This window comes from Motacilla alba, chromosome Z (assembly GCF_015832195.1).
Source record: "Motacilla alba alba isolate MOTALB_02 chromosome Z, Motacilla_alba_V1.0_pri, whole genome shotgun sequence".
Classification (NCBI taxonomy): Eukaryota; Metazoa; Chordata; class Aves; order Passeriformes; family Motacillidae; genus Motacilla; species Motacilla alba.
The window spans coordinates 52,162,764-52,174,786 of NC_052046.1; positions in this window are offsets into that span (position 1 = coordinate 52,162,764).

Here is a 12,023-nt window from a genome sequence, read left to right on the forward strand (position 1 = left end):
GTTACTTCTGAAAATGATCAAGAGGAAAACTAGTCACCATATGACAAATGTGATGCCATTACAGTGAAAAATGGCAAGGTCTGTAGTAAAATTTTGGCTATGTCTACTTTCCAGGGATGTAACAATCCCTTAACTTTTGCATAAGCCACACGTGCTACTAAAAATACATAAAATTGTGACTAATATTATTCTTCTCTCTTGCTTGTGCCTGTTGATTTAACTGCTTGATCTCTTGACATTATTGGTCACAGAGGAAAAAAAATTCTCTTAGTTATGCACCAAAAAATACCTCTTCCCTCAGTCATCAAATTTTAACATTCACCCATGCTCTGATCTAATATTTTACAAAGAAAGGGAGCCTGAATTTGCATACAGTGCTGCTTTTCTCTGTCCACAGAACTTATTGTAATTAGAAATCATTCTACAGAGAAACATTTAGTCATGTTGTGTTGTTAACCTGTTTATCCATGACTAACTCATTAAGATCAGTTTTCTAGTGTTAAATTTTCCCTACACCTTTGAAATATATGTATAATCTTACTGTGTTCTACCTCTTTCTTAATCTTGCCACTGGGTGTACTAGAATCACATGGTTTAGGCACAATTAGAGGGTGACTCAGAGAGGAAGAACATCAATCAGATTCACAAATTTATAGAGACTCCTTTTTTAATATAGGCATAGAAGTAGATTAATAATCCTCACAATCAGTAGTTTTTTTCATTAGTCTGTACATTTAGAGCCAGGCATAAGCATAATTCTGCTGCTGATACATCTCTAGTTATTACTAGGTTTGCAATTCAATTACCCGAAGAGCCTCAAGTACCATTGATTATTCATGGGATTCTTGGGTTGGGCTGGCTACAAAACTACTCATTAATCCCTTGAGTGCCCCTGGGCAGTCAGTATGCATCTAGCATATCAAATCTGCCACAGCTGCAGAATATAACAGGCTTTGGATAGTGAAGTATTTGGAGTGAGGGCAGAGCTTTAGCCAGGTCACAGACACCGATGGCTGGTACTCTCCAGCATAACAATACTGTTCAAAACCACATAGCTGTGGGCCTTCTGAAAACAATGTACCTGAATGCTGCATTGGCCAAAACCAGGTGGCTCAGCAGACAGACACACAATTCTGTGTAACTTATTAGGGAAATGGAGGGAAAAAATTCCTCTCTCTTATAGTTTGCATTTGCTGCACTGGAGAAGTTGTTTGTTCAATCAAACATACATCCGTAAGAGGAGAGCTGCCACAGGGACAGGATTTGAGTGCTTGAGGTGCTTATCCTCATTCAGCCTTCTTGAAGATCAGTAATGCCTGTTTCCTTTGCAGGTGGTCCATGAAATGTCAGGAAGTATCAAGACAGTGCCTGAAGAGCAGGACATACTGTTTCTTACCAGCTAGAGCCATAGGTTCATTTTTTGGAGTCATTGAATAACAGTGAGGATAAAAGAAGCATGATTTTCTTGTGCTCCTGAGGTACCTAGCCTGACAAAGTCCATAATCTTCATAGTTCACACATGTTAACTTCACACATTTTATTGCCACAATTAACTATGCTTGTTGCTGGTTTTGAGAGGTTATCAAGTTAATTCAGCAACATTTTGAAGGTAGTTCCTGTTTAAATTACCCTTATGTTGCCTAGCATGTGTAAATTTACATATGCCAGACCAATACAAAGTCTGTGATTGCAGCGAATTCACGTCCAAATCAGATTAACCAAAACAGTCAGTGAAAAGTCTGCACTGATAATTTACTGCTTCCAAATACAATCACACTGCAGTTGGTTAACGTGAAAATAAAAATCTGTGTTCCTTGCTCTTGTCTCCTGTTTTTGTTTTATCAGATGCGCATCCAACAGAAGATGGCTTCTTTTATGGTTTCAACATGCTTTAAATACTTCTACATATATTGCATTTCCCTGTGTGAGAAGCTAAGCTTTTCCATTATTTATTATGTAAATGGCAAAGCCCTTGCAGACCAGTGCAGTCCAGGCTGTGTAGTCCATATAGTCTAGTTTGCTACAGAAAAATGATGAAGACATACCGGTAGGTCAGTATACCAGTACTGGATTAGGTTGGTAGAAATATCTGGAGAAGTTTGCATGACTCTAGTTTTGTGATGTTTGACTCAAGGCAATGCTTTCTGTGCATTCCTTCTGAGTGCTTGCATTTACTTGAATCTCTTTCCCAAGTAAGGCAGGCATAAAAGCAAAACAAATTAAACTAGTGATGGACTCCAGACTTTTCACCGGGCCTATCTTTTTGCAGGTATGTTTTTGTATGCACACATATATTTGCATCCATCTACACACATCAGCGTATTTCCATGCTAGGTACCTAAGTGTATAGTGGGGAGAAAGAGAGAAAAAAAAAAAGGGAGAAAGATATGAAGTTGTGGCATTACAGAACTTTTCTAATTAATACCTTATTGTCATATGTCAATACTTGTATCTTTCTCTAGGTGGGATGTTGTTGTGGTTTCAGCCCAGCTGGAGATGAAACATCATGAAACTGCTTTTTCAACCCTCCCTTTCTCTGCTAAATCACCGTGGAATGGAGAGAAGAATAAAAATAACACTTGTAGATTGAGATACAAACTATTGAATTATTAAAAACAAAGTAAATACAATAATAATAATAGTAATAATAGTAATAGCAATACTACTACTACTACTACTACTACTACTACTACTAATAATAATAATAATAATAATAATAATAATAATATTAACAGTAAAGAATAATACCAATGATAATAAAAAGGGAAAGGAAAAGAGCCCCAGATAAGTGATACACAATACAGTTGGTCACCACCCACTGACTGATCTCAGAGCCCACTTCACAAACTCAGATCAGGCCCCCCCCTTCTGGATAACTACCCCCAGTTTACACACTGAACATGACATTCTGTGGTTAGGAATATGCCTTCAGTCATTTCAGGTCGCCTATTCTGGCTGTGCTCACTCCCAGTTTCTTTTGCATCCTTCTTCACTGGCAGAGCATGAGACAAGAAAAAAATTTCTTTGTCTCAAGATAAACATGACTTAGCAAAAACCAGTACACGGGGGTGCTATGAATGTTATTCTCATTCTGAATCCAAAATGCAGCATTGTAACAGTGACTGAACAGAAATTAAGTCTATCCTAGTCAAAACCAGGACAGATGCTAAAACTGGGACTAAAATATGCTTAATGTATTGATCTCATGGTATCAGTGTTGCATCCACTTAGGAATTGAAGCTGTTAGTCAATCTCTTTGAGAGCTATACGTAGATCATTATGATAGGAAACTTTCTTTTTAATGGGTTTGTGTCTTAAATGAAATATGTGACAATTTCTCCCAACTTTATCTGGTCCTTGTTGTACGTGTTGTCAAAAGATCTTGAGAACCTTTTCTGGCAAAGTTGAAACCAGAAACATAATAATTGTGAACACTGCGAGAAAGACAACTCAAAAGAATGAACCTCTTTCTTTCTTGCTTGGTTTTTCTTACAGAGATTCTCCTGAGACTTGGAAACAGTAATTCCTGAACTGGGAAGATTGACCTGTTCCTTTCATGAAGGGGCAACAGCATTTTGACATCAAGTCATCTAGTGGCTTGTCACAAAAATGCAACCTGTGTAACACGTGGAGAGGAAATTATGTATATTTCAAGGTGAAGAAAGGCATAGGTGGGACTAGAGAGTTGTAATGGGTGCAGAAAATACTAAGGACATTACATTTCTGGTCAGGCTGCAAAAGTTCAAGATCAGCAGTGTTCTTCTTAAGAGAACTTGGGTATTTGGGAAATGCCTAACAAACAACCTTAAAAATTCTTAAGCACTATAAGGCAGGGAAAAAAACCCCAACAAAACAAATGAAGCATGTCTTTGCAATTGGGGTGGAAATCTTCTGTTTACTAATAACTCCATTCTTATTTATCCAGTTGCTAATGTCCAATGGACCTATTTAGGTGCTTAATGTTATGCTTCTGTCCAACTGCCTTGTCTGAGCAGAGCCAAAGTGTTGACTGAAGAATCAAGATGTAGGATAGCCCCCTTGGGTACTTGTGACCTTTAGATGACACTTAGGCAATTCAAGCAACATTTGTTTCTCCTGGAAGAGTAAAATCCAGGTATTCAAACAAAAAGAAAAGTGCAAATGCGAAGTAAAAAAATAGAACCACTCTAGATATTCATGAGATTATGATAAATATAGTATTTCAAGCTTTGATTTTTAAAAGTCTAATAAAGCTTATTTAAGTAAGACTGATCAATTATGTAGATACAACTGGAAGACAAAATAGGTCTAGTCCATAAGAATTATTGCATTATTGATATTAAATTCCAATTACAGTTATTCATTCACAAATTATGACTTTGTAGAGAAGTTATAAAGAACTTCTGTAGCTGTTGAAAAGTTGTGAAACAGCAGGTAAGTGCTACTGAGACTGAAAAGTAGCACTGTCTTATAAATGTCTTTGTTGAGAAAGCTTCAAAATCCCAAGCAGAAATAGCCTCTTACAATCCAATAGAAGGGGATTTATAATTTATGAAGTGGTTTAAGGCAAGCTGAAGTAAATTTGGAGATAAAAGAGACTCTGCTTCTTCATGCTTAACTTAGTATGGGACCTTCTTAGGTCCTGTACCACACAAGTATGATTTTAATGGTGTACATCTGGCTAAATACCACATTTCTCATATGGGCCAAAAAACAATGAATATATGTTAGAGATTTCTAAAAAATAATTGAGGATTTTCAAGTACATTACAAGAGAAATAGTCTTCAATGTTGGCAATTAGTATTGCCAGAACCATCAGGACCTAGCAGGTCAGTCAATCAGACACAATGGCTGAATCAACCAGTGTTTCAATTCCTTCTCATCCTGAGCATTGTATTTTTATTTCAAATTCTATTTAGTCTTGAGGATCTGATTCAGAGGAATTTGACTTCTCCAATCAGCAGGTTCACTGGACTGGGTATTTCAATTGGCTGCCCCAATTTTTACCTGTCAGTTACCTGTATTTAATGTGACAGTCTAGGTGTCAATGCTTTGAAATATGGCTAGAAATTTGGGGTTGGAAGTATTTACCATCTTCTGGCGTAGCTTTTTGTTCAGTTTTTTGGTGGTTTTGTTTGTTTCTTTGTTTTTAATTTAGAAGAGCTGACTTTCAGTAACTTAGGACCTTGTTCTCTCAAAAGGGACTTAAATTTTAAAATCTCAGACAAACTGTGGTCAAGTGCAGTGTTTTATGTGATATTTCTGCAATTGAATGTGGAAAATCCAGTAGTGTGCTGAAAATAATCTGTATGATTAAATACTAAAAAAAGGCCTAGTAGATCTAGCTCACGGTATGACACATACTATAAATAGTAATTTTAAAGGGAGTTTAGGAGGACAGAACTGTGTCTTTCAGCTGGTGTGATTAATGGGGAGGATGGCTCTGCTGCTGAAAAGCTTGTTTTTATGTTTTAGCTCTGCTCTTCCATCCTGATGATTTTTTTGCCTCAGGGTAGCTTCAAAATAATTTTAAGAGAGTTCACTGGTCTCACTGTCAAGTCACTGCTGTAGGCTAAACTGGAAATAAAATATCATTGTTTCATTCTTCCATTTTACCCCTTTCAAACACTTAGAAAAGCAGCTCTTGCTTCCTGTTAAAACTTGACTCATCACAGCTCTGTGCAGCTAGTTCTTGTTTAATAATGTTTAGCAGATCTGTGAATGTGTAAGAGAGGATACTCTACAGTGACTATGGCATCAGTTACGTCTTTCAGCCTCTGTGCAGGTTACTGTCTTCTTTGAGAGTCAAGGTGGAGACTTCCACTCTTTTAATTCCATGGTTTGCTTCCAACCCTTGGAAGACACAAAACACTGACATGATATGTTTGGGAGTGAAAATGTTGGGCTCCCAATGGGATGAATGTTGACTCCCAATGGGATGAATGCTGGGCAATCTCTTCCCATCTTATCTGGAAGCACACATCTCAAAAGGCAAAATCTCACACTGCAAAATTACACTGTCATTATAAAGCAGATGTGAGAATACCTAAAGTAAGGAAATTTTGATTTTTCCTGTGTGTTACTGTCTACCAAAATGTGTTTGAGAGAATGTTCCTTTGACTATATGTAAAATCATAAACAAAATTAATAGCACTCAGGACCAATATTTCAAATATCATTCATACAATTTAAACAGTAAAATTGCAATCCCTTCTTGGTGTGTTGTATTATGCAGCATTATCTTGTGTTTGCACCAAGGTCAGCAGCTTTGATTAAACTGCATTATCAGCTGTTTTACCTGGAAAGAAAACAGTGATATTTTATCCTTCATTTTTTTCACTTTTTTCCTTTTTTTTTTTAATCTATCAACTAACTGGAAAACACAGAAAAAAATATTTTGAATAGCTGCAAATCCAGAAAACCAACCTAGAGTTGCTGTCAAATAGCTGAAGCAGCCAAAGGAAGTTTCCTTCAGGGTGATTTATGGGGCAAGAAATACTGAGTTTTGTTAAAGCGGACTTCAGAATGAATTTCTGTAACTCAGGTTTTCTTTCTGGAGTTTCCTCTCCTGACTATTTCCAGAAGCAAGGTTAAACATCTGCTGCATGGGGGATTGTGAGATACTAGGGCAACTCCTGAGATGTTGTGGGCAAACTATTCTTTCTCACATAAAAACTAAACTATTAGTTTTTTAAATTAAGGAATGATTTATGCAAGAGAGGTTAGTGAATGACTAGCAAACTGTAGGCCACATAAAGTCTTGACATTTGGGTATGTGAATGTAAAAACTGATTGTTTTATTTCAATATAAATAGCAGAGGCAGCAGGCGTTATCACACAGATTTGATTTGTTTGGTGTGAAAGATAAGGTCATCCCTGACAGTGTGGGGACAGACACTCAGACAGAAAAATGCTGAGTGGTAGAGGTGTAGCCAAGTACTGCTGCGATAATCCACGGAACTTGTCATTGCCTGGAATTGTTCTTGGAAATACTGAGATTGTGTACAGACGTTACACGGGCAAAATAGATTCATACACAGCACAGCCCACTTGCTAAGAACATCTCTTCAAGAGGAAAAATGGTTTATATTCTGTACCTGAGCCTAACCCTAAGGACTAGACAGTAATAGAACTGAATTCAAAATGATTTTTTCCTGCTACTTGAAAGAGCATCTCCTTGAAAGGGACTGAGCAGCACAACATACTACTACTCCCATTCATGCCGCTGTCCGAGGATGGGGAAGGAAACCTGTCTGTTCCCAGGGGCTCAAGGATATTGAGCCACCTGATGCATTTTTGAGTCAGATCGTTTTGACACAAGATTCAGTGGAGCATAGAAGATTAACTTTCTGAAAATGAAAGATAGAAGAAAAGGAACTGCTTATCAAATATGCACATTTCAGATGGAACTTCACACTCCGTGAAAAGATTTTAGATTGCTGTAAGCTCTCTGGAGTACTCCTGACAATGTGTTATCAGTTCATGTTTGCATGACAGTGGCAGGCCATGCAGGAAACATTAAGCCACATGACTTCTAAGATGGAATCAATCAAGTGAACAGTACAGATACTGAAAACTAGTTTCACCTTCATAAGGTCTGGTTATCTGTGCATCAGACATGAGGTTTGTCAGCCCCATTTCAGTCTGACCAAGTTCAGTGCTGCATTGAATTTAAATGAACTGATATTGTATTATGTATGAAAGATGACAGCAAGATGATTTCATGAAAACCAAGTCCCCATGAAATATGAACTATTACTGGAGGCTTCACCCCTCACTTACCTCACATAAAATGCCCATTTAAAAAGCCTTTGTCTTGTTAACCTTTACAAGTTTGTGTAAGGCTTTCCATTATCCTTAAGCAATGTTAGAATTGTAAATGAGGGACTGACACCAACAGTTCAGAGTTTTTATGACACTAAGGTAACAAGACCATGCTAAATACAGAGAATTAATATTCCCAGAACTCTTCTTGCTGTCACACAATTGTTAGCTCATAGATACTGAGTACATTCAGGAAACATGAACAGACCCCAAGGAGAGGTGACTGTCCCTGCTGTGAACAGTGAAATCATCTTCACAGAATCACAGAAAGGGTAAGGTTGGAGGAACCACTGGAGGTTATCTAGTCCATCAAACAGAGTCTCCAGGGCATGTCACTTAAGGCTGTGACATGTCCAGATGGCTTTTGAGTATCTCTATAGTGTTCCTTACTCCAGAATAACTAGAAACAGACATACTAGCTTTCAGTCAAAGTTTTACTCTCAGTTTTGCTTAAAAGCTGAGAAAAGTGTCAGAAATCAAATTAGAGGATTGTTAACTCATCAGTTAATTTTCTGTACTCTGGTAGCAAAATTAAATCACATAGCATTACATTTTTTTAAAGGCTCATATTCCAAAGATGCAATGGGCTTTGGGGACAGCACCAGAATAACTCTGGATATGCTCTTCAAGGTTTTGAGTAGGTGGTTTTAAGCTCTTAGATAAACAGTTAGGAAAATTTCATTTAGTGAAATAATTTTTCTGATCATGCTGGTATTTCAATTGTTGTTTCAAATGTGTATTTATTCTTGAGCTCATTTTCACAAAGACTGCTATAATGGCTTTATTTGCTATAGCAGTCATTAAGTAGAAGGCTGTTTGATACATCCACATCCATTGGTTTAGGATACTAAACTTCATTTCAGTGCTTATCCTATTGTGTGACAGTTATCCTTCCCATTAAAAAGAAATGTCAGCCTCTTATGAATGTGAGGGATGACTGAACAATTACTCCTACATTTCACTCTCCCATATAAGTGCAAAGTTTACAACATCCTTCACTTTCTTATGCTATTTGTTGAAAAAGAGGGAACAGGTACTTTAAAGTACTTGAGAGATTTGAATATATAAAGAGGAACAGACATTTCAAAAACTGTTGTGTACTCTTTAATACCTGCTTATAAAATTTTGGGTTTAATTTTGAAGTCTGTTTTTCCTAATTCACTTCTAAGTTTGAATAATCTTCTTGTTTAAATATTTTTCCCTGGTTTCATGAGGATTTCTTTTTTTTTGTTTGTTTGGGTTTTTTTATGGGGGGGATGCTTGCAGCTATTACATTTTACAGAAACACTGAGAGAATTTCACTGTATAATTCTTCTTTAAAGACATGTTCCTTCACCTTCTGCCACATGCCAAACATTGAATTTTATCAGCATAGCAAACTTGTTCATTTTTGATGGTTAAAGAAGTATTGTCTGTTGAATATACTTTAGACTATCCTTTTACTCTCTGAGAAGGTGTTTGAAACCTGAAATATGCATCACACATTTTAAATGTGCAAAAATTATAAAGCAAATTTGGGGCAAAGCATTATATCAATATATACATACCTATCTTTCCAGTGTTGCAGTGAATGATGACTCAAATAACCTTTTTGTCTTGTTCACATGTATCATTTTGCATGCTGAAAACATTGTCTTTGATCAAAAGCTTAAACAGTTATATGTGATTCTGAGTCTAAGGAGGCTTTCCCTTTGAAATAATGTTCTAAAATCCTTCATTCCATGCTCTCTAATGTGTTTTTGCAATTAAAAAATGCTGCATTTGAATGTAAATTTAAAATGGCCTTGAGAGGTGAAGGCAATTTAAATAGCTCCCCTCCAATTATGTTTTCCTGTATGTGAGCTAAGAGTCATCAGAAAGAATCACGTTGTACAGTGGTTAACAAAATAGATCCACTTTTAAAAAAAACCCCAACCCTCCCACAAAATGATAAAGTTCTTAACTGCCCTCCCAAGAAAAATCCAAACCCCAAAACAAACAACAAAAAAACTCCCACCAGCAAAACAAACCAACTTAACAAATGAGAAGAAACAGGATTAGCCTGTGGGAGGACAGGAACATCTTTCTGCATCTTGGAACTACAGCTCAAGCTAATGCTAGCTAGTGGCATTGTAATTAAGGCAGAGTGATGAATTTATTGACTTAATTGCAGGAAGTCTGCATGTTGTGTTTGATGCAGCTGTACTTTGAATTTAAAATATATGTTTGTCATGATGCTCCTGACAGAAAAAAATGCAATCAACTTCTTTTTCTTTTGCCTTTAATCACATGACTCAAGGCTTATTGAGGATTTTTTATCATTAAGAGCTTTGAATCAACATAACCTTATTGAATGACTGAGGAAGGATTACATAAACCATGTTATGATTTTTTTTCTAAAGTACCAAATGCATATTTTTTATTTCAATGACAGCCATCATTAGGAAGTTTAAAGAGTATTTCCCCTTTTATTAGTATTTTTTCCTTCAATTTTTTTTAAAGCCCATTATGTATCGTAACAATATAAAGCCTGTCAATTAGCCCCACTGCCCTAGATAACCCAAAAATAATATATACTGTAAGTAGGAAAAAGAAAATTGCTTGAAAGACTTTTTTTTTTTAAATGAAAAAACACAGTGAAAAATTAATTGCTAACATTCTCAGTGACATTAGTGAATAGAACTGATTTCAGGAACTTTCCTCCTCTTCTCAGACCCATTTCCTACTAAGTGGAAGAGAGGATTTTATTTGCTCATTTCTTCTTAAGAAATTTTAAACACTATAGACCCTATAGGCCATCACCAATGTAAAAGTGCAGAATTACATGAACTATAGAATCACAAAATTATTTGGCTTAGTAGAGCCCTTAGTCTAACCCTCCTGCTGTGACCAGGGACATCTTTCACAAGGTCAGGGTGCTCAAAACCCTATCCAACCTGACTATGAACACTTTGAATGACAGAGCTTCCACAACTACTCTCAGCAAGTTTTTTAGTCTAACCTCTTCCTGGTCTAAATCTACTGCTACCCTTCCTCCTACCACTAGAGATCCTGGTAAAAAGGCTGGCTTTGTCTTTCCCGTAGGCCGCCTTTACATATTGAAAAGGTGCAATGTGGTCTCCACAGAGACCACAGAGCACTTCCACTCTTCAAGTCTGTCAAGGTCCCTCTGGACGGTGTTCCTTCCCTCAAGTGAACCCACTGCACCACTCAGCTCAGCATTTTCTGCAAACTTGTTGAGGGTACAGTCAATCCCACCCGCTATGTCATTTTTTAAGATTTGAAATAGTACAGGATCCTTGAGGAACACTACTGCTTTTTGGTTGCCACTTGGGTTTTGAGGAACTCTTTGGACATGGTCATCCAGACAGTTTTTTATCCATCTAACAGTCAATATGTGAAACATACGTCTGCAGTTTAGAAGTAAAAATGTTGTGAAGACCACGAATGAATTTAGAACATGAATAAATTTGGCATTCTACATTTTAGTAGAAGGAAGATTTATTAGAGCATCCCCACTAAGAGCTTCTGGTCATCTTTTTGCTTAAGTGATTTTGCAGTATGGAGAGTCAGTTACAGTGACATTAAAATTACCTCTAGTGGTGGAAGGTTAACATCTTTAACATTGCCATCATTAACGTGAAATAAGGTAAAATAAATGAAGATAAACTCATCTTTTTCTTCTCTAGGACTCAAATATGTAACCTTAAGTACAATGTCCACTCAGGGTTAAATTCTAAACTATTTTTATTGTTGGAAAGTGTGACTGTGTGTTGTTGATTATTCAGATTCTGAAAAAGGAAATGCATACACTCAAATCTGCCAACCACACTTGGAAAGCTGTCATACAGAATTGGTTGGACATATTTGGGTAGGCAAGGACAGTGTGTTTTGGTTTCCAATATTTGAATTTTTAGTCTTTTCTAGTGTGTTGGGTTTCTTGTGCTTCTTGAACCATGTGGTGTTTCAGGAAATAGTGTGCTTTGTAAGTACATGCAACTTGTTGCTTTTTCAGTTATGCTTTATTGGCTAGTACTAGATGAATCTATCTTATTGCTGTATCCATGTCTTAAAAGAAGACTGCTTCACTAATTGTGGTAGTACAGGAAATAAACTTTCCATGTTATATTTGGTTGTTTATCCTTTTTTCTTCTTTCAAACACAGAAGTTAACTTTTAAAAACTTTTTCTGTTCTTAAAAGCTTCCAAAATCTACTTCTTTTTAAAAGACAAAGAATGTT